The following is a 22615-nucleotide window of genomic DNA, read 5'->3' as shown; positions in this document are numbered from 1 at the left end:
TGACAGACTCTACCTTACAACTCAGTTTGACCTCCATGTTAGACAAGTAGAAAAAATACAAGTGGGCTGGGGATTTTGGAAGTTTCTCTATCATCTGGGTTTATGTTCTTGGATGAGATTTTCTGTGGTCTCTTTTCATTATCAAACCTTCAACATGGTTAATAAAGAAAGATACCAGGGTGAATCATTGTTATTCAATGGTTATTAAAATCTGCTGCCTTCTCTGGGTGTCTCATCTTCCATCCAGCACCAGCATTTTGTGTGTTGAAAAGAACATTGCCTGAAGGGAAAACACTTGGACAAACAGTACACTTGGAAACAATCCAACTAAAAACTTTCAGGCATGTTTCTGACCCAAATAGAAACATATCCTATTGTCTTTTGCCCCAGTTTTGCTTGATCTGTAATATCTAAAGAGTCTTGAGTTTTTAAACTGCAGTCCAATTTACACCAACCTAGAATGTAAAAGTAATTTAGCCATTTACAAATTAGATAGGTCTAATACTTATAAAAGGCACAAAGCAGAATCTTAGAGACTATTTGAAGCCATTAACAAGGGCAAAATCTAACATAGTACATTGGACATTTAGTAAATGTTTATTACGTTGATCTGAATGTGTTAGTTAGTTTTATGTTGCTGTGACCAAAATACCTGACAAGAAAAATTTGAAGGAGGGAAAGTTTATTTTGGCTGATGGTTTCAGAGATTTAGTCCATGGTCAGCCAACTCTATTGCTGTAGGCTGTAGGTGAGGCAAAGCATAATGGCAAAAGGGCATGGCAAAGGAATCTCCTCACAGCTTATGACAGCTGGAAATCAGAGAGTGTAGAGGAAAGGGGCTTCCATTAAGATGCACCCTTCCAGGGCAGGCTCCCAGTGGCCAACCCCCTCAAGCCACCCCACCTGCCTACAATTGCCACCCAGTTAGCCCATTCAAACTAGGATGGACTTATTAGGTAACAAGCCTCACAATACAAGCGTTTCACCTCTGAATATTCCTGAATTAACACAGCAACATTTGGGGGACATCTCATATCCAAACCATAATATTCTTACTGCTTTTGCTAAAAAAATTCTAAATGATTTCCTATTAATAAGAAATCCAATTTCAGCCACACACTGTGGTGCACACCTGTAATCCCAGCAGCTCAGGAGGCTTAGGCAGGAGCATCACAAGTTCAAAGCCAGCTTCAGCAATTTAGCAAGGGCCTAAGCAACTAAGTGAGACCCTGTTGCAAAATAAAAAAAAAATAAAATAAAAGCACTGATAATATAGCTCCATGATTAAGTACCCCTGGATTCAATCCCTAGTACCAAAAAAAAAAAAAAAAAGAAAGAAAAAAAACAGTAGTTACCCATTTTATTTCATACTTATCTACTGATGTATGATGTGCCTCCTTCACCATAGCCAAATAGATATAGTGCCTCCCAAGTCCTTGACTGGTCATACTACAAAAAGGATATTCTCCCTTCAGCTTATCCAAATAGTTTTTATGATTCCATTTACAACATAGATTCCACATGCTTTTGCTATTCTTCCCTGACATTCTAGCTCCAAAGTGTCTATTCTCAATTTTCTCTTTTGACTTTCCCTCTCATTTGGTTCTTAAAAGTATACTTCTTGGTCTCTCCAAATTTTAGGTTTGTCAGCCTTTTTTCCACAATCAGACTATCAACTGATAGAAGTGAGGGAATCCTGTCCCATATATCTCTCTATCCCCTATCCCCTATCTCTATTTTTCTGAATTGTGTGTGTGTGTGTGTGTGTGTGTGTGTGTGTGTGTTGCTGTGTATTAAATCCAGGGCCCCATGCATGCTAGCCAAATGTTCTCCCACTGAGCTGCATCTTCAACCTTTTTAATTTTATTTTGTGACAGAGTCTTGCTAAGTTGTTCAACCTGGCCTCAAATTTGTGATCCTTCTGCCTCAGCCTCCCAAGTCTCTGGGTTTGCAGACATGTGTCATCAAGCCTGGCCCTTTCTCGGTTCTTAACCTAGGGTCTTAACCAGGAGACAGGATCCCTTAAGAGTCTGATAATAGAGTTGTATTTTAGTGTACTACATTTCCTTTGTAATCTTTTACATCTAATTTTGTTTTTGAAGTTTTAATTAAAATAGAATATCTATGCAGAAAAGTACACAAATTACAAGCCAATAGCTCAATAAATTTTAATAAGGTAAATATACCCATGTAACTAGCAAACTCTCAGAACAAGAAACAAGAATATAACCAGCACCCGAGTAAATAGAACCCCCACAGATAACATTTGTCTTAACTTCCAATACTATAGAATAGTTTTGTTTATTCTTGAACTTTAAATAATAGGAAACACTGTTAAGTGTTCTAGTTTATGCATTTAAAAACATTATGAGAAGGCGTCCAAAACCTTCATTGCCAATGAGTCTGTGACACAAAGAAAAAAAAATGCTGCAGAATCATGGATAATTGCCAAGGGTTTCCAAGTCCCAAGATTTCTAAGAGTTTGATTCTTTCCATAAAATGAGAGGAAATTTGCAGAAGTAATTGCTAAAGTAAAATGACTCAAAATCTGATAATGCCTAAAATAGATGGGCAGTGCCAAGGGTTTGTGAAGATTGATTCATCATTAGTCAGTTCTTGCTGTGAGGGCAGGGTGGGGAGAGGACTTTTTGACTTAGCAAACTGAGGTTTATTTAACTATTTTATCATATGTTGCTCATGGCTTTGTGATTTTCTCTTTCACAGTAACTTTAAGAATAGCCACCTGCTTTGTGGATTAAATCCTCACATCATCACTACAGGGTCTTGCATGAAAAAGGAGCTCAGTAAATACCTTATTCACGTTGTGCCTTAGTTGGCCATTTTGAAACAAAATGTCAGCTACTTAATCCTTTCAAAAAGATTTTTTTTTTGTCTAATTGGAAGTTCTTAACAGACTTCAATGGAATTCATTTGTTTTGTATCCATTGTAGAGAGATGTGTTGGCATTAAGGGTGGTCAACACTGGGAGGACCTACAAGTAGGCGGAGGCTGATGACCTAATCAGGAATAGGTATAAATGAGTATCAGTTCCCTGCAATGTCTTTGTGATACAAATGCATCAATATACCTCTCCATGTGGTTTATTTTGTGAGTACATGGCCCTCATTTGCTTTTTATGTTTGCTTAGAATTTTTGTTGCCCTGAATATTTTTAGTTTGTTCAATGTCATTTTTCAGTGCTAACAATGCCCACAGTACTGCATTCAAGAGCTGTGGCAGATGAAAAAGAGATAGAACATGCTGGTTACAAATACACAGTAAGTTAATAACTTGTTTGTGAAACAGAAAAAGAGACAAATGCACAAGAATGACTATACTTTATCAACAACATGAGGCTGGGTTGTGGCTCAGAGGTAGAGCGCTTGCCTAGCATGCATGAGGCACTGGGTTCAATACGCAGCACCACATAAAAATAAAATAAAGTATATTGTGTCCACCTATAACTAAATAATAAATTTTGAAAAGATAATACAGCTGGGTATTGTGGAACACACCTGTAATTAAGCAACTTAAGATGCTGAGGCAGGAGGATCACAAGTTCAAAACCAGCATCAGCAATTAAGTGAGACCCTGCTCAAAAAATAAAAAGGGTTGAGGATTGGCTCTTCCCATGGGCTCAATCCCTTATCCAAAAAGAACAAAAAGGAAGAAGATAAGTATTTTAAAATTTTTTGAATGTTAAGTGAGTAGCCCTCCCTTTTGGAAGGTTAGGGAAGTCTCCAAAGAACAGATAATCACCACTGTGGCAAATTTAGAATCTGTAGGAGAGATTTTGAAGGTAGCAGTTTGATAAGAAGGGAGAGCTGAGGGACTTGTCTTGAAACTGCATTCGTATTAGCAAATACACTATTGTTTTATAGATTCCATGTTTATTTGTGGTGGACCTTGAAGAATAGTTGGAACATGGCTTAATGAAGGAGAGAGAGAGAGTCTGACTGATTCAGAATCTACTGTGTGTGTAACTGCCTTTGTGGAAGATAATGATGTGTGAACATTCTCAAGAATGCATTGGGAGATCGTTGCATCCAATGTGGACAGACATGATATATGTAGGCAGTGACAGTCATTATAAATAGAGTTTTGAGGTATATGCCAAGTTTGGGTAATGACTGATCAAAATACAAAGAGAGGTTAGCATTCATCTTGGTGATCAGGAAAGCCTTCCTTGATCGGGTGGAACTTGAGCTAGGCCATAAAGAAGACATGGAAATTAGATAGTCAGAAAGAATAGGGAGCATAGGTAAAATCACATTGTCTTCCTTGACTTTCTAGTCAACACTTAACTCTTGTCCTGTGATTCACATTCTGAGTGACATCATTTTATAAAACTTAAACATATGATGCCTCAAAATGTTTTTGAATTGTAAACCTTATTTCCCCAACCAACCTGGTGAAAGATAACTTCACATTGAGAGGTAATATTGGATCATACCTTTCTGTTCTGCAGAGCTTCTATAGGTATCTTACAACCAGAAGTCCAAGCACTGGGCCCCAGACTTTAGATAAGAGAAATGCCTTTGAGCTGGAGTGCACTTAATGAGAGAGAGAGAGAGAGAGAGAGAGAGAGAGAGAGAGAGAGAGAGAGAGAGAACCTCTGTCCCGACACATTTGATTAATTCACTCAGTTTGGGAAAACTCAGGCCAATGCACAGACATTAAGACGAGTAAAGAAAGGGCTCTGTTCACCTTCTTCATTCCAAGGTTGTGAATTCATTCTTGGGAGGCCTTGAGAAGGGAGGGTAGAAAGAGTAGGAGGAGGGGTGGAGGTGGGGGATACAGAGTTTCTGACCTGAATTCCACAACAGAGGAATGTGTGAACAGTGAGAGGCACAGGTACAGGCTAGTGCTCTCACATACCTGGGGAAAACAGTTTTTATCCAACTCTTATTACTCCACAGACAGTTGGCAGTGTGCTCCAAAGAATTAATATTTTTATTTAAGAACTTTTATTTAAAAAACTTTCTTCATTAATATTTTACTTCACAGAGTTTACAGAATGAGGAGGTACCATGGGAAAGGAAAGAGAGTTAGCATTTTAATACACTTCAACCCACAGAAGAAATTGGCTGTAAGAATGTCCAGTGTGAATGTTTTAATTGGTTAAAACTGTCCTGGATCAGCCATGTTTAAATGAAGAATATGAAGAACACAAACAAATAATGTGTGTTCTGATTCACCAGAAAACTACAAAATGGTAAACTGGAAGGGAAAATGAGGTTGGCCCCTCTTATTATGGAATCCTTTGAAAAAGGATTGCTGTCTGTCTCAGTGAGGGAATCTTATGACATAAGTTAGGCTTCAAAAATCCACAACTTCTACTGGCAAAAACATAGTACATTTGTTCAAGTTGCAATTGGAACTGTAGGGTCAAATATAAAATGTAATTCATGGCACATGGAAAGGTAAAGGAGATATGAAAACAGGATTCTCCTGTTTAATCAGACTACCAGAACAAACCAAAATTATTTTATCCATGGATCTATTTTATTTTTTCTTTATCAAGTGTAGTGGTTTCCAGATATTGGATTAAGGAAAAATATGAGATACCTATTGTTATAGTATCCATTTATTATAATTTTTCCCTTATAATGTTTCCCTTGAAATTCATGAAAATGTATATATGTAACTTCTTCTCTCTCCTTTTAGGCAGAGGTGCATTTCATAGTGTACACAGATTCTGTTATAGAGAATAGTTCCCCTAAATCTTCTGTTAGTTTGGATGAGGTATGTCCCCAAAGGGTTCATGTGTTGGAGGCTTAGTCCTCAGTGTGACAGTATTGAGGTGGTGGAATTTTTAAGAAGCAGGGTTTAATGCAGGGTAATTAGGTCATTTTGAGGCTTTGGCCTTGGAAGGGATTGATGCTGATCTTGTGGAAGAAGTTGTCCTCACAAAAGTGAGCAAGTATGGTCCCTATCCACTCTCTGGCTTCCTGTTTTACCCTGTGATCTCTCCTCACACATCTTCTCTTCACTGTGATGCCATCTGTCATGAGGTCCTCACCAATGCTGAGATGATGCTGCTGCAACACCCTTGAACCTCCCAAACTGTGTGTTAAATAAACGTCTTTTCTTTATACATCACCTAGCCTCTGATATTTTGTTATAGCAACAGAAAATGGACTAAAACATCACCAAATTGATATGCTCTTCACACTTTAAACTTTGAATCAGGTTTTGATGTTCTATAGATAGCATATGGGAGGTCATGCAGTAACACATATTTAGTCTTTAGTCACTAACTGTTAATAAAATTTTACTTGGAAAAGATACTTTTCTACTTGCCTTTTCATTCTGTAGCATATTAAGTGACAACAGTAAGCAGTAGTAAATTGGTTGAGTCTTGGGCCAAATGGTAATGCTATTAACATAAAAAAATTCACTCAATAATATACATAAATATGCCTCCTTGATAAAGTAGTGCATGGCAATTTAGACCCCCAGAATCTGTTTTCATAAAGGGATCATTGTTTTGTGTAATAATGTAAGTTTTAATAAGCAAATGACCATTTGGATCATTCAGAGGAAAAACATCAGGTATACTAAATTTAGAGAACTTTTTATACAATAAGGAAAGGCTATGTCTTTCATATTTCACGAAGTATTTTCTCTCATCACTAAACAATCTCACCCAAACTAAAATATGGAACAGTAAATAAGTTTGAGTCTATTTAAGAAAATTTTAAGGGTATATTTGAATTTATGATCATTATTACCACCCTGACTCATGTAAGGCATTAATTAACTTCACAGAGATTTAAGAAACACCAGAAGAAAATATTTCCAGATAGTTATAGGGGAAGAAGAAGAAAAACTCTATTACCAATTACTACCATGGAATAAAACAAAGAGATCTTTACAGTCATCAAATAAAATCTCATCATATTGAAATATTAAAAACATTATGTTTCATAACATTATTTTTAAAGTCCTAAAATGCTAGAAATAAAGTATTTCTACTTATTAAAGATTAAGTATGACTAAGTAATTTTCAATTTGTTTAGATTTATGTTTTAAAACAAAGTTTCTTATAAGTACATATAGTAAATTAGAAATAAATTATTAAATGAGAAAAAGGAATACAATTTCAACTTAAATAGAACATCATATCATTTTTCCTATTAATTTTAATTTTTACTATTAGTTCTCAAATATGAGAATGACACACATTCAATAATAAAGTAGACAAACCTTAACTGTTCAACTCAATATATAAAATGACCACCTGGATCAAGTATAGCATACTTCCAGGCTTATTTCTATCATCATAGATTAGTTTGTATTGTTCTTGAATTCATAAAAATGGAATCATAATAGTGTATATTCCTTTATGTCTAATTTTTTTGTGTTCTCATGTGTATGAAATTCATTCATGTTTTTGCAAGTAGTGGTTACAATTAATTTTATTGCAAATCAATCAGTTAATAATTCAGTGAATCCACAAGTAGATAATGAATGTCTTCTATATGCCAGACATTGTGCTAGGTGCTAGGAATTTATAGCCCAGTTCTCTGTAACCCCTGCTTTCAAGGAACTGTCAGTTTTAGTGTAGAAGATGGGTTGGTTAAAAGTAATTAATATAACCATACCAGCATTTTTATGATTAGAGCTTGCAAGGGATATGTTTCCCATCCTTTTCTTTCAGTCTATGTCTTCATAATTATTGGATAATAGCTTTACTGAGATATAGTTCACCTACCATACCATGTTATTCACCTATTTAAAGTGTACATTTCAGTAGTTTTAGTACGATTGCAGATGTATGAAACCATCACTATGGTCAGTTTTGAAACATTTTCATATCTCAGAATGAAACCCCATATTTGTTGGTAGTAACCCTCTTATAAGCTCATCTGTTTAGTACCTAAGCAAACCCTAATGTGGTTTCTGTCTAGGCATTTCATATAAATGAAATTGTGTGGGATGTGGTCTTTTTTAACTGACTTTCTTTCATTTAGCTTAAAGTTTTTAAGCTTCATCAATTTATAGCATATATTGGTACCTCATTCCTTTTTTATGGTTGAATAACATTCCATTGCATAGATATACCATATTTGCTTCTCCATTCATCAGTTAAAGGACAGTAAGATGTTTTACACTTTTTGGCTATTATGTTTATCATTTTTAAAAATATTTTTTAGTTGTAGTTGGACACAATACCTTTATTTTATTTATTTTTATGTGGTGCTGAGGATCGAACCCAGGGCCTCACACATGCTAGGCGAGCGCTCTACTGCTGAGCCACAACCCCAGCCCCTGTTATGTAAGAATATTTGTGTGGAGCTGGGGCTGGGGCTGTAGAGTGCTTGCCTTGCACATGTGAGGCACTGAGTTTGATTCTCACCACCACATAAAAATAAATAAAGATATTGTGTTTATCTACAACTAAACAAAATTTAAAAGAACAAATAAAAAAGAACAGAACATTTGTGTGCAAATTTTTTCATAAACATGTTTATGTTTTTCTTAAATATGTACTAATTGTAGAATTGATGGGTCAAATAATAGCCATATGTAAACTTTTTAGGGATATGACATACTGTTTTCCAAGGGGCCTGTACCATTGTACATTTCTGCCGGTAGTGTATGAAAAAACACACTATCACATACTTGTTATCTTCTTTTATTATTTATATACCTTAAACATGTAGTTAATAAACAGCCAAAATTTATTTTTCATAGTTCTGGAGGCTGATAAATCTAAGATAAAGATATTGGCAGATTTACTTTCTGGTGAGGGCCCACTTCCTAGTTCATTGATAGCCTTCTTGTTGTTTTCTCACATGGTGGAAAAAGTGAGTGAACTTCTTTGGGCCTGTTTTATAATGGCACTAATCTCATCATGAAAGTTCTGTTCTGATGACCTAATCGCCTCCCAAAGGCCCCAACTTCTAATACTGTTGCCATTGGTGGGAGGTAAGATTTCAACATATGAACTTGGTGGAACACGAACATTTAGACCACAGAAGCTTTCCTAGTGGGTGTAAAGTATTAACTCATCACAGTTTTGATTTGCCTTTGTCAAATGGCTATGAGTGTTAAGCATCTTTCATGGTCATTTATGTATTTTCTTTATAAATGCCTATTCAGATCATTGGTTAATTTTTAATTCAGTTAATGGTCTTTTTTATTAGAGTGTTATAGTTATATATAGCAGTTGGATTAATCTCAGCAAACTCATACATGCATGGAAATCATTTCAGTTCATGATTCCCTCTCTTCCCTCCCCCTTGAGTTAATTGTCTTTTATTATTGAATAATACAAGTCAGATATATGGTGCTAATATTTCTCCCGTTTTGTGGGTTACCTTTTAAATTTCTTAATAGTGTTCTATGCAACATAAATTTTCTAAATTTTCGCATAATCTATCTGCTCTATTTTCCTATTTCTCATGCTTTTAGAGTTGAATCCAAGAATTCATTGACAAATCTGAGGTCATGAATATTTACCCCTGTTGTTTCTTCTAAGAGTTATTTTTGGTTTTAGGTCTTATATTTAGGACTTTATTCCATTTTTACTTGAATTTTTGTATGGGGGGAAGTAGCAGTCTTAACTATTTGCATATGGCTATCCAGTTTAGCTAGCAACATTTGTTGAAAAGACTTTCTTCCCAACCAAATAGTCTTGGCAACTTTTTTAAAAAAATTCAGTTCACCAAGATATATATTTTATTTCTGGGCTCTCGCTTCTACCCATTGACATATATGTCTGTTTTTACAATGGCATGACACTGTCGCAATTACTGTTGCTTTCAAATAGGTTTTGAAATCAGGAGGTATGATTCTTCCAACTTTGTTCTTTTTTTTTCCAGAATTGTTTTTGCTCATCTAGTACCCTTGAAATTCATATGAATTTGGAATCAGCAGGTCAGTTTATACAAAGAAGCCATGTGGGATTCTGATAGGATAACACTAAATCTGTAGACCAATTAGGGGAAATATTACCATCTTAAAAATATTGTTTTTCTGATTCATGAAAAATGATTTTTCCCCATTTATTTAGATTTTCATTAATATCTTTGAAAATTATTTTATAGTTTTCTGACTATAAGTTTTGCTCTTATTTTATTAAATTAAATCCTAGATATCTTATTTTTAATACCCCTGTCAATGGAATTGCTTTCCTAATTTTCAAATTGTTCATGGCCAGCTTATAGAAATAAAATTTATTTTTGTATATCATTTTTTTCCTTCAACTTAACTAAATTCTTCCACTTGCTCTAATAGTGTTTTGGTGGATTACTTAGGATTTTCTAAGAATAAGACAATGTCATTTGTAAGCAGAGATAGTTTGGCCTCTTCCTTTTCAATCTGGATGCCTTTTTCTTTCGTTTTCTTTCCTAAATGCTCTAGTTAGAATTTCTAGTACTATATATACTTTTTAAAACTTTTAGTTTTATATGGACACAGAACCTTTATTTTATTTATTATTCATATGCAGTGCTGACGATTGAACCTAGTGCCTCACCAATGCTTGGCAAGGCTCTACCACTGAGCCACAACCCCAGCCCATTCTAGTACAATACTGAATAAAAGTTTTTTTCTTTTTCCTGAATTTAGGGAGAAAGCTTTTAGTCTTTTATCATTAAATATGATGTGATCTGTTGATTTTTTAGGTGACTTTTATCAGGCTTAGGAGGTTCCCTTTTATTTCTAGTTTGTTTAGTGTTTTTATTGTAAAGGAAATCTGAATTTTATCTAATGACTTTTCTGTCTCTACTAAGATGGTCATGTAGATTTTTAAAAAATGTTACTGCTATGGTGCCTCGTATTAATTTATTTTAAGTTTATTTGCTCTTCTTTTACTAATTCCTTGACATGTAAGTTTAGGTTATTGATTTGAAATATTTCTTTTTCCTTCATATAGACATTTCTAACTATAAACTTCTGTCTCAGCACTGGTTGAGCTACATCCCATAAGTTTGGGTTTTTGTGATATCATTTAATTTATCTTAACAGTATTTTCTGATTCCCTTTTTTATTTTTTCATTGATCTATTTGTTATTTAGGGCTTTTGGTTTCATTTATGAGATTCCCAAATATTTGCCTTCCATTGATTTCTAATTTCATTCCATTGTGGTTGAAGAATATACTTTGTATTGCTTCTGTCATTTTGCCTTTGAGGTTTAATTTATGGTCTATTATATGGTCCATCCCAGAAAATATTCCATGTGCACCTGAGAAAAAATGTATATTCTGCTATTGTTGGATTGGATGTTCCAGTGATGTCTGTTGGATTTATTTAGCTTATGTTGTTATTCGAGTCTTCTATTTCCTTGATGATTTTTTGCCTAATTTTTGTTTTAAATATTTTTTAGTTGTTGATGTACCTTTATTATTTATTTATTTATTTATTTTATATGGTTCTGAGGATCAACCCAGTGCCTCACACATGCTAGGCAAGCGCTCTGCTACTGAGCCACAACCCCCACCCCCTTGCCTACTTTTTGTATCCATTATTGAAGTGGGGGAATTGAAGTGTCTAAATACTATTGTTGAATGGTCTCTATATCTCTTCATTTCTGTCAAGTTTTGGTTTTTGTATCTTGAAGTTCTTTTGTTAGATGCATACATATTTATAAGTGTTACATTTTCCTTTTATCATTGCAAAATGTCCCTGTTTATCTCTAGTAGTCTTTTTCTTTCTTTCTTTCTTTTACTTTTTTTTTTTTTTTTTGTACCAGGGAGTGAACTCAGGGGCACTTAGTCACTCAGCCATATTCTCAGACCTTTTTGTATTTTATTCAGAGACAGGGTCTCACTTATTGCTAAGTGCCTCGTTAAATTGCTAAGGCTGGCTTTGAACTCATGATCCTCCTGCCTCAGCCTCCCGAGCCGCTGGGATTATAGACATGCACCACCACACCCGGCTCATTTTCCTCTTTTCATGTGTGAGGAAAATGAGACCCAAACCAGTTTGGTGGTTTGTTCTAAGAACACACAGCTATTTAGTGATTCAAGAACTCCGGGCTTCTGATTTCAGGCTCAGTGTCTTTTATAGTGTAAGTCTTAGTAAGTGCTGAAAATTGCACATTTTCTCCATTCTCTAAGGAGAGTTTATAAACGGAGAGCTAATAGTGTTGCGGAGAAGTTACAAGTATGATTTGCCTCAGGTGTTCTACAGTTACCTCTAAATTTCTTTCAGGGAGCTGTTGAATAAAAGATGAGATAGATCAGTAGTGATGAAAGAGATCCCAAAAGCTAATCAATACCACAGATTGTTCTGGATTGAAATTGATGTTATAGCCTTATGGAAAAACTCCTAGGTTCAATGTATATCCCATCCCCTGTCTGTTATAAAGCTCAGTAAATAACCTGTAGGCCAGTGGAGACTTCAGTGTTCACTCTGGCCAGTGCATGATCTATGCCTCCAGCTCTAAAGAAATCCAGTTCTAAAAAGTGATTCAGTTAAACTTTTTTTCTTAAAAGGCAGTTCAGCTATTTATGAACTAGTTTACTGAGATAATCCCCTTAAGCTGTAGAGAGCAATTTATACAGGAAAGAATATGAACAACATTCTTGATTCAGAGGTGAAAAAATAGCCTTCTTAAATTTAATCTGTGTTAATTAAATATACTAAGATCTGTATTAGCTTGTGCTCTTAAATTAGTGGATTGAAGGTATTATCTGGTTAATTGAGTATAAAGCAGAAACTCCCCAGCTGAAGAATCTCCATAAATGCATAAACCCAGGAGATTGTATGCTTTAGCATATTGGGTAAGTTAGTGAATGTTTTGGATCATTATCAAGTACTGGGGACAGAGAGGTTTGTAGGATAGACTTCCAGCCTTCTGAAGAGCTCTGATCATTGACAAATATGAAGGGAAAAGACGAAGTGAGTCAGCGGAAGGGCTGAGAGAAGAATGTGGGACTCCATTTTCTGGAGGAATATTCTCTTGCTGGCACTTGCTTAATATATTCAAGGCCTTCAGTTCAACTCCCAGCACAGCAAAATCAATGTTAATTTACTGCAAATGTGACATGGAGACAAATCTAGTTTTTCTTCACCTGAATATGCCATAATATTATGAGTACATCTCCATCAGCTATGAAATGTATTGAGAGTAACTTATAATTACAAAATACCAAAATGTATGGGTTTTAAAAAATATAAATAGAGTCAAAGCTACCCCTTATATTAGTCAGGATTTTATCAAGAAACAGATGGTACACTTACAGCACTATTAAAAAGCTTAATGAAGTGACTATTCACAAAAATGTAAGTATTCTCCCTGAGCACAAAACAAGGTGGCAAAAGGTAGAGAGTTGATCTGCAGGCAAACAGAATACCCAGTGCATCCTTTAATGTTAGGCCAATTGTGGTAACAAATAAACCCCAAATGTCAGTAGTTTAATATAATAAATGTCCGTTGTGGATCTATAGAGGAAATGAGTGCCTCTGATCTATAAAGTTACTCAGGGACAGAGATTCCTTCCATTAAATCTCTGCTCACAAAGTTAGGGGTCAGCAAACTTTTCTATAGAGGCTTTGTAGGTTAGTCTCTGTCATATCTACTCATCTATTTGTTGAGTAGAAACAGCCATAGACAATACTTACACAGATGGGTATAGCTGTGTTCCAACAAAATTTATTTACAAAATAAGTGGCAGTTGCCTTTGGCCTGTGGGATATAGTTTGCCAATCATGATCTAAGACCTCATCGTCTTCCATAGAATCCTTTGTATCTGACGGCAGATAAGAGTATGTGGAATACTACACAAGAAGATTTTATGGATCCCATCTGGAAGAGGAATAAAAGAATTCTCATATTTCATTGGCCAGAATTCAGTCACATGACTGTACTAATTTCAAGTAAGGTTGGCAATTATAATCTAAATATATGCCCCCAAAGAAGAAGAAGCAAGTCTGGTAAACATCTAGTCAGTCTCTACTGCTTAGAATTTCCAACTTTTCTCAAAGTCAACATTTTCCACAGAGTATTCCACACATGCAACACAGGAACTAGGGAGTTTCTTAGGGAAAGAGAGGGCTCTGAGGTCATATGAAATTAGAAAATATGTTTATTAGATTCTCCTCTTCTTATGGAGATTCACAATACATATAAACATATCAAAGGTTCTGAAAAATCCTATAATGAAAAAAAAAACAACCTCAAACAATTAAAAAATAACCCTTTTCATAATAAAGTTTATTTACAATAAGATTTATAATAAAATTTTATAATAAATGTACTTGTGCTCATTTGTGTTCTGAATGGGAGATGAAGGAGTAGGGTCCAGGCAATGATAGAGGAGTTGTTACCCCTAATATGCTCATGATAATATTTGGCACATGAAAACAAAAATAATTAAATATAAAGGCAGTACATGCACATTGTTTTTAAAAAGTACTATTCTTTGTAATTCTTCTCTATCACCTAAAGTCATTGCCTGCTTACTTCAATTTCTGTATAATTATTCATATTCCAACAGATGTGCTCAGCACACCTTTGGCACACTGTCCCTCATGACATCTCCACTTTCAGCTCACCCACTGCAATATAAATTATGACTCCAAGGATTTTTGTCTGCTTCATCCACAGTTTGGTATTTCCCATGACTACACTACTGCCCCAAACCTAGTAGGACCTCAATGAATACTGCATAAATGAAATCTTATACTACCTCTTGATTTCTCATAGTACTTGCAGCTAGGTAAAATCATAATACACTTCTCTATTCTCTCCATCCATCCACCCAATGATCAATTCTACTTCCAGTTCCAGACACCCTTCTGTTAGGATAAGCCATTTATTTAGGCAATCAAAGTCAACCTTCATTTTGTTTACAGTGGTGATTCCCACCCCTGAATGATTATTAATATCTTCTGGGAAGCTTTCAAAATAGGATAGATTTATAAATTTCTAGAATTAGAGTATCTATGGATGGAATCAGGGAATGTGGAACTTTTAAGAACTCAAATTTTTACATTCAGATATTCACAAATATTTATTTTAAAGTTATCAGGTGCCAACAGGGATCAAAATAAGTCCTTCATTTCATATGAAGCTTTTATTCTGGTGAGGAATCCACAAATAACATAATTAATGAATAAATATATAATACTTCAGGTAGCATTAAATTCTGTGAAGAAAACTTAAGAGTAAAGAGTACTGAATGCCAGAAAGGCATAAATACTTTAAGTAGAATAGTTATGAAGGGTGTTTTTGTTGTTGTTGTTGTTTTTGCACTGGGAATTGAACTCAGGGACAGTCAATCACTGAGCCACATCCCCAGCCCTATTTTGTATTTTATTTAGAGATAGGGTCTCACTGAATTACTTAGTACCTCACGGTTGTTGAGGCTGGCTTAGAACTCATAATCCTGCCTCAGCCTCCTGAGCTGCTGGGATTACAGGCGCATGTCACTGTGCCTGGCCTCAAAGGTGTTGTTTGTTTCTGATTTTTACCACCTTCCCACTCCCCCAGTTCATTTCCGTCCCTCTTTGCTTTGCTCTTGTACTGGTGGTAGCCAGTCTCCAAGATGATACCCACCAATTCTCAAATCCTACTGTTCACACCCTTGTGTAGTCTCCCACCTTGACTCAGAATTTAACTGTGTGGAATATGGCAGAAGTGACAGTGTGTGATTTTTTAAGGGTAGGTTATAAAAGACATTGCAGCTTCCATTTTAGCCATTTGAATCACTCACTCTGTGTGCCATATCTTCCTTACAGGAGTGAGGGCACTCAGCCCTATAATGAGGCCCATATGGGAGAAAAACTGAGGTCCTCTGATGACACTCAACATCATATTGCCAATTATATGAGTTAGATTATGCCACTTGTATATATTAGATATCAAATGTGAAATACCATAATTTGATCAATACACATTTATATGTGTTGAAACATTATACTGTCAATTAAATAAGAAGTTTATTCTCCAGCCCTAGGCAAACTTTCAAATAACTTAGGCCCTAGCGAACATCTTGATTTCAGTTTAATGTGAGACTCAAACCCTGAAGCACCAAGATAAGCTGTTTTCAAATTCCTGATTCACTGAAACTGTAAGAGAAAAATAAATACATACACATCTGCACACATAATACATATATTACTGTGTGTATATATTCCTCAGAATATGTCTGTAGGATTCCAAACCTACAAATATTAGTATGCTAAACTAAGGAACTAAGGGTACCAGGAAACTCAGATGATACAAAGTATACATAAAGAGATGAAGGGAACCTGTTTGCATTATTATGAAACATACAAGGTGGTGAGTAAGTCTCTTCTGGACTCTAATAGCACCCTGGGTATATCTCTATCTCTGAGCAAATATAGTGACATTTTAAGATTACACGTCTGAAATGTGACTAAGCTAAGCTCTCCTGAAGTCATAACTAGGGTGCATGGCACGTAATTGGTGCTCATTGAAGTTTGATGAAGTGAACTAACTAAATAGAGGAGCCATCACATTATGAGCACTAGAGTACAGAAATAGGGTTAGAATAGCAAGGACATGATGCTAGTGACATTAACCATACAATAAAAAGTTGAGTTAGAACTCTTTAAATGTTCTTTCCCTCAGTTATTGTCTAGGGGTTTTTTCTTGGACTTGAAGCATTACTGAAACTGCAGGTGGTGAGAAAATGGCTCCAGAATTGAGGATTGCAAATGCTGGAAATCAGGTAGTGGCCTGAGTCACATATTAAGAGAGCTGGAGAAAAGATAGTTTTGAAATAGGTAAGGGCAACTATTCTATACAAGAATTCTCTGAAGGGTGTTAAAAACAAGGGTTGGTGGCATTTTCCAAGAATCTCAGAAATCATAGTAAGTTTCTGAGCTCACCAATTCTTATTATGAAATGTCTTTTCTTCAAGTAGCGCGAAAAAAGTCTTTTTTTTAAGGATAATACTACTTTCTTTCATCTTCCAGTCAGATTAGTAGAGGTTCCCAAGACTAGCAATTTGCAGCCCTTGAAATGGTTAGGAGAAGCATGCCAGCCATCACAGATTAGTGGCAATTACCAAAAGGTAGATTGTTATACAGACACACACAGGCCAGCGTCTTTCATTAAATAACAAATTTGAAGGGAAAAAAAAAACCCTTAATTCCTGAGACAAGCACCATCAAAATGATTGAAAAATCTACAGTTCAAATCACTCACTTCTTAATCCCCAGAGATGCTCTTTTCCTTCAACCTAGCTAAGTGAAGAAGCCACTTCCCTGGAGATGGCAATTATATTAGAAAGCCTGGAGCCTTCCCCTTGATTACTTAAAATGATACTAAGTCCTTGAGCTAACTTAGATGGATGGTAATGGTTTCCAGGGGACAGACAACTCAGAAAAGACAACTTCATTGCACTTTCTTTCCCGCTTACTTACTTAATGCTTTGAAAATACTTTTGTAAATTTTATTAAAGAGGCTGCAAGCCTTTTAAAAATGAATCAGAGCACTCTCTCCTGATTTCAAATAGCTGAATGAAATTCTGCCAAGTGCTGATAACAACAATCCTTCTGTGTCATGGATGGTCAACCCTTACTCTCATCCTTAAAGCAAGTGTGAAGTCTAATCAGTATAATGAATGAAGCAGTTATTAACATTTTGAAAAATACACCGTAAATTACTGCACTTCTGTGATTATATTGGTGGATTCTAGCTCTTTTTCTTGGTCAGACTGCTTGTCCAGGGACTTTGTGATTAAAAAGTCAGAAGGTTATTTACCAAATGGATAAATGAAGGGGCTGTTTACCAAAGAATTCACTCACACTGAGAACCTTCTCTATGTATTGAAGATAGGATTTGATTTATACCCCCACTTTCTTTGTGGCACTAGGAATTCAACCCAGGGCCTTAGTGCATGTCAGACAAACACTCTACCACTGAACTACATCCCCAGCCCAATACCCCTTTTAAAATTACCTTCAATGACTAAAATGTCAGGCACACCGGTACTTAGGGACAATTCTTCCAGTGGTTTACCAGCATTAATGAAGGTGTAAAATATCCATTCCAAGTCATATGCCTTGGACACTTTTAGACTCACATAAGTCACTTAGCCTGGCCTTCTTAATTTCCCTGTTGTTCAAGTGGGACAGTAATACTTTCCTACTTCAAAGAGGTATTTTGAGAATTAAGCAGTGTGTGAGTTGCTTTGAAGATGAATTGCCATGTTTTCCTGGTCCCTTTACTTTTAGTTTGGCTCAGTTGCTACAGCAGTTAAACACATAATGTTATAAATATGCCATGTTTGGTTTTCATGTAAGCAAGCTCTCTTGAAAATAAAATGTGTTTAATATATTTTCCCATTTCTTTGCCTTTGGTTTGCATGGGGCTTGGGGTTAATTAACATCAGCAGACTCTTATCTAAGCCTTTGCTAAGGGCTAATTAACTAGTGTATACTTTGTCAAATTCTAATGAGAACTGATAAGGACTCTTTTTAGCCTTTTTTATTTTCTTTTGGAGAAGAATATATTCTTTTAGCAAATATTTATGTTTTTTCCAAGGATACAACATTTGTTAATTTAACCAGTGTTTACTAAGCACCTTTAAGGCCACTTGGGGATACGCGGATTATAAAAGAAAAAGGAGATGATGGATCTGTGGTGGTTAAGCTAGTTATGAAAATCTATAAGCCACAAACATTATTCATATGTGTGAAGAGGCTCTAGAGTAAATGAGCACTGAAGTGGGCTTAAGGTGACAGGCTTGACTGATGTAGAGGCTCTGTTTTGGATAGTAATGAACAAGATGAAGTATGTAAGATGGACTGGGGGGTGGGGGCTGCAATGAGCTTAATCAGGACAGCTTAATCAGGGGAGAGGTTGAGAAAGAGGGAGAGGGAGACTGAAGGGAAAAGAGTGCTGGACTGGGATTCAGGATACCTTGGTTTAGTCCTGACGCATACTTCACCATTCTGCAACTCTTTGACCTTTGGCTTGTCACATCTACTCTCCAAACTTTAGGTCACCCTCTCCAAAATGCAAGGGTCAGGAGTACACAAGGAACTACCAACCAGGGCATTCTAGGATTTGAAGACTTCTTTGAGAGGAGTGGGCTTTAAGTTTTTAATCAGTCAGGCTCTTAAGTTCTCAATAAGTCTCGTGGCTAAAGAGAGAGAGGAAAAAAACGATTACAGGGCAGAGGAATGAACTGAAGGCTCCTGCATTAAGGCTCAGGACCAGAATAAGAAAAAGTCTTTCAGGTAAAAAATACATGACCAAGAAAATTCTATATCACATCCATTAGCTAGATTCCTAGAAAGGGAGTACATGTTGAATCTCTCAAATCCAAAATCCAAAATGCTTCAAAATTCAAAACATTTTTTTTCAGGAAGAGGGGATTGGGGATTGATCCCAGGGTGCTCTACATAAACTACAGCTCAGCCCTTTTCTTACTTATTTTACTTTGAGAAAAAGTGTTGCTAAGTTGCCCAGGCTGGTCTTGAACTTGAGATCCTCCTGCCTAAGCCTCCTGGGTAGCTGGGATTATGGGTCTACCACCCCACCAAGCTGAAATCTAAAACTTTTTGATTATTGTCATGACACCACAAGAGGAGAATTCCACACCTGATCCCATGTGATAGGTTGCAGTCAAAATGCAGGCACATTAAAGATAATGTATAAAATTACCTTCATGTTATGTATTTAAGGTATAAATTAAAAGAATGAATTTTTTGTTTAGACTTGGGCCTCATCCCCAAAACATCTCATTATGTATATGCACACATTTCAAAATAAAAATAAATAAATAAATAATCAAAAACCTGTCTGGATCCAAGCATTTCAGATAAAGATATTTAATGTGTGTGGAAAAGTAGAAAGAACACACACTTTGGAATTTAATAGATATATCCAAGGTTTGAACCCCAACTTACCCACTTTGGTGTGGTTTCAGGCAACTTCCTTAACTTCTGAGTCAGAATTTTCTAAGGCATACCTCATTTTTTGTGCTTTGCCTTATTGTGCATCACAGATATTGTGTGTATTTGTGTGTGTTTAACAAAATTGAAAGTTTATGGCAACCCTGCATTGAGAAAGTCTGTTGGCCCCATTTTGCCAACAATATGTACTCACTTCATGTCTTTGTGTCACATTTTGGTAATAATCCAAATATTTCAAACATTTCCACTATTTTTACATCTATTACAGTGATCTTTGATGTTACTGCTGTAATTATTTGTGCACAGCGCCACAAACCACACCCATATTAGACTGCAGAATGAATCAATAAATGTTGTGTATGTTCTGACTGCTCCACCTACTGGCTGTTCCCCAGTCTCTCTCCCTCTCCTTGGGCCTCCCTTTTCCAAAGAAGACAATGTTGAAATGAGGCCAATCAATAACCCTAGAATGGGCTGCCTCCAAGGTGTTCAGACGGAAGGAAGACTTGAACTGCTCTCACTTTAAATCAAAAGCTAGAAGTGATTATGCTTAAGTGAGGAATACATGTTAAAAGTTGAAACAGGCTGAAAGTTAAGCTTCTTTGTTAATATTTCTTTTTAGTTATAGATGGATATAATACCTTTATTTTATTTATTTTTGTGCAGTGCTGAGGATCAAATGCAGTACCTCACATGTGCTAAGCAAGCGCTCTACCACTGAGCTATAGCCCCAGCCCCAAAGTTGGGCTTCTTGTGCCAAACACCCAAATTGTGACTACAAAGGAAATGTTCTTCAAGGAAATTGTTAGTTTAGTGAACACAGAAATTACAAGAAAGTGAAACAGCTTTGGAAAAAGTTTTACTGGTCTGGATGGAAGATCAAACCAGCCACAACATTCTGTTAAGCCAGAGCCTGATCCAGAGCAAAGCTTTAACTCCCCTCAAGACTATGAAGGCTGAGAAAAGGTGGGGAAACTGTAGAACAAAAGTTTGAAACTAGTAGAGGCTGAAACTTTTGAACCTGCCTCTGTTAGTTTCAATGTGTGTCATAAGGGAAAAAAAAGCTATCTCAACAAAATAAAAGTGCAAGAGGAATCACTAAGTGCTGATATAGAAACTGTAGCAAGCTATCCAGAAAATATAGCTAAGATAATGGATGAAGGTGGCTGACCTAAACAACATATTTTCAATGTAGATGAAGCAGCCATATATTGGAAAAAAGATGCCATCCTGGACTTTTCATAGCTAGAGAGGAAAAGTCAATGCCTGGCTTCAAAGCTTCAAAGGACAGGCTGACTCACCTGTTAGGGTCCAGTGAAGTTGGTGATTTTAAGTTGAAGCCTGTATTCATTTACCATTCTGAATATTCTAGAGGCTTTAAGAATTATACTAAGTCTACTCTGCCTGTGCTGTATAAATGGAAAAGCAAGGCCTGGCTGATGGCACACCCTTTACAACATGGTTTAATGAATATTTTAAGCCTACTGTTGAGACTTACTGCTCAGAAAAGATTCTTTCAAAATATTACTGCTTTTTGACAGTGTACCTGGTCACCTGAGAGTTCTGATGGAGATGTACAAGATTAATGTTGTTTTCATACCCGCTAGCACAACATTCATTTTGTGGCCCATGCTTCAAGGAATAATTTTACTTTCAATCTTATTACTTAAGAAATATATTTCATAAAGTTATAGCTGCCGTAGATGGTGATTCCTCTGATGTATCTAGACAAAGCAAATCAAAAATCTTCTAGAAAGTATTTGCCATTCTATATGCCATCAAGAACATTAGTGATTCATGGGATAGGTGAAAATGCCAACATTAACAGAAGTTTGGAAGAAGTTGATTTCAACCATTGTGGATGACTTTGAGGAGTTTAAGACCTCAGGAGAGGAAGTAACTGCAGATGTGAATATAGCAGAAGAACAAGAAGGGCAGCCTGAAGTTGTGACAGAATTGCTGCAATTTCCTGATAAAAAGTAAATGCATGAGGAGCTGCTTATGGATGAGCAAAGAAAGTGGTTTCTTGACATGGAATCTAATACTAGTGAAGATTCTGTGAACATTGTTGAAATGATGATGAAGGATTTAGAAAATTACATAAACTTAGTTGACAGAGCAGTGGCAGAGTTTGAGAAAATTGACTCCAATTTTGAAAGAAGTTCCAATGTGGGTAAGTGCTGTCAAACAGCATTACATGCTACAGAGAAACATTTCTTGAAAGAAAGAGTCAATCTCTGCAGCAAACTGCATTGTTGTCTTATTTTAAGATATTACCAGAGCCACGACAAACTTCAGCAACCACCACCTTAATCAGTCAGCAGCCATCAACATCAAGGCAAGACCCTTCACCAGCAAAACGATTATAGTTGACTAAAGTCTCAAAAGATAGCATGTTATAGCAATAAAATATTAGTAATTAAGGTATGCACGTCTTTAGACATAATGCTATTGCACACTTAATAGATTACAATGTACAGTAAAGATGACTTTTATGTGTGGTGGAAACCAAATAATTCTTGTGATTCACTTTATTATAGTGGTCCAAAACTGAACCAATACTATGTCCAAGTTATGCCTGCCTGTATTAAATTGGAATAATAGTAGTATATACTTTATAGGGTTGTTTTGAACAATAAATGACTCATGTGAGCCACTTCACAGAGTTTTCCATAAACACTCAATAAACGGTGGCCATTTATAGGTCCCAATTATTGGAGCCCTGGTTTGTCTTGACTATTTTGCTAGGCAAGTTAGCTTACACAACGAG

The 22615-nt window shown here is 36.0% G+C and overlaps 1 pseudogene; it reads left to right on the top strand.

Moving 5' to 3' along the window:
• Positions 1-3205: 3205 nt before the first annotated feature.
• LOC139703153 (tigger transposable element-derived protein 1-like) lies at positions 3206-22247 on the top strand (annotated as a pseudogene).
• The last annotated feature ends 368 nt before the right edge of the window (positions 22248-22615 follow it).

This window comes from Marmota flaviventris, chromosome X (genome assembly GCF_047511675.1).
Source record: "Marmota flaviventris isolate mMarFla1 chromosome X, mMarFla1.hap1, whole genome shotgun sequence".
Classification (NCBI taxonomy): Eukaryota; Metazoa; Chordata; class Mammalia; order Rodentia; family Sciuridae; genus Marmota; species Marmota flaviventris.
Note: the sequence above shows the minus strand (reverse complement) of the source record. Positions and strands in the feature narration are given on the sequence as shown.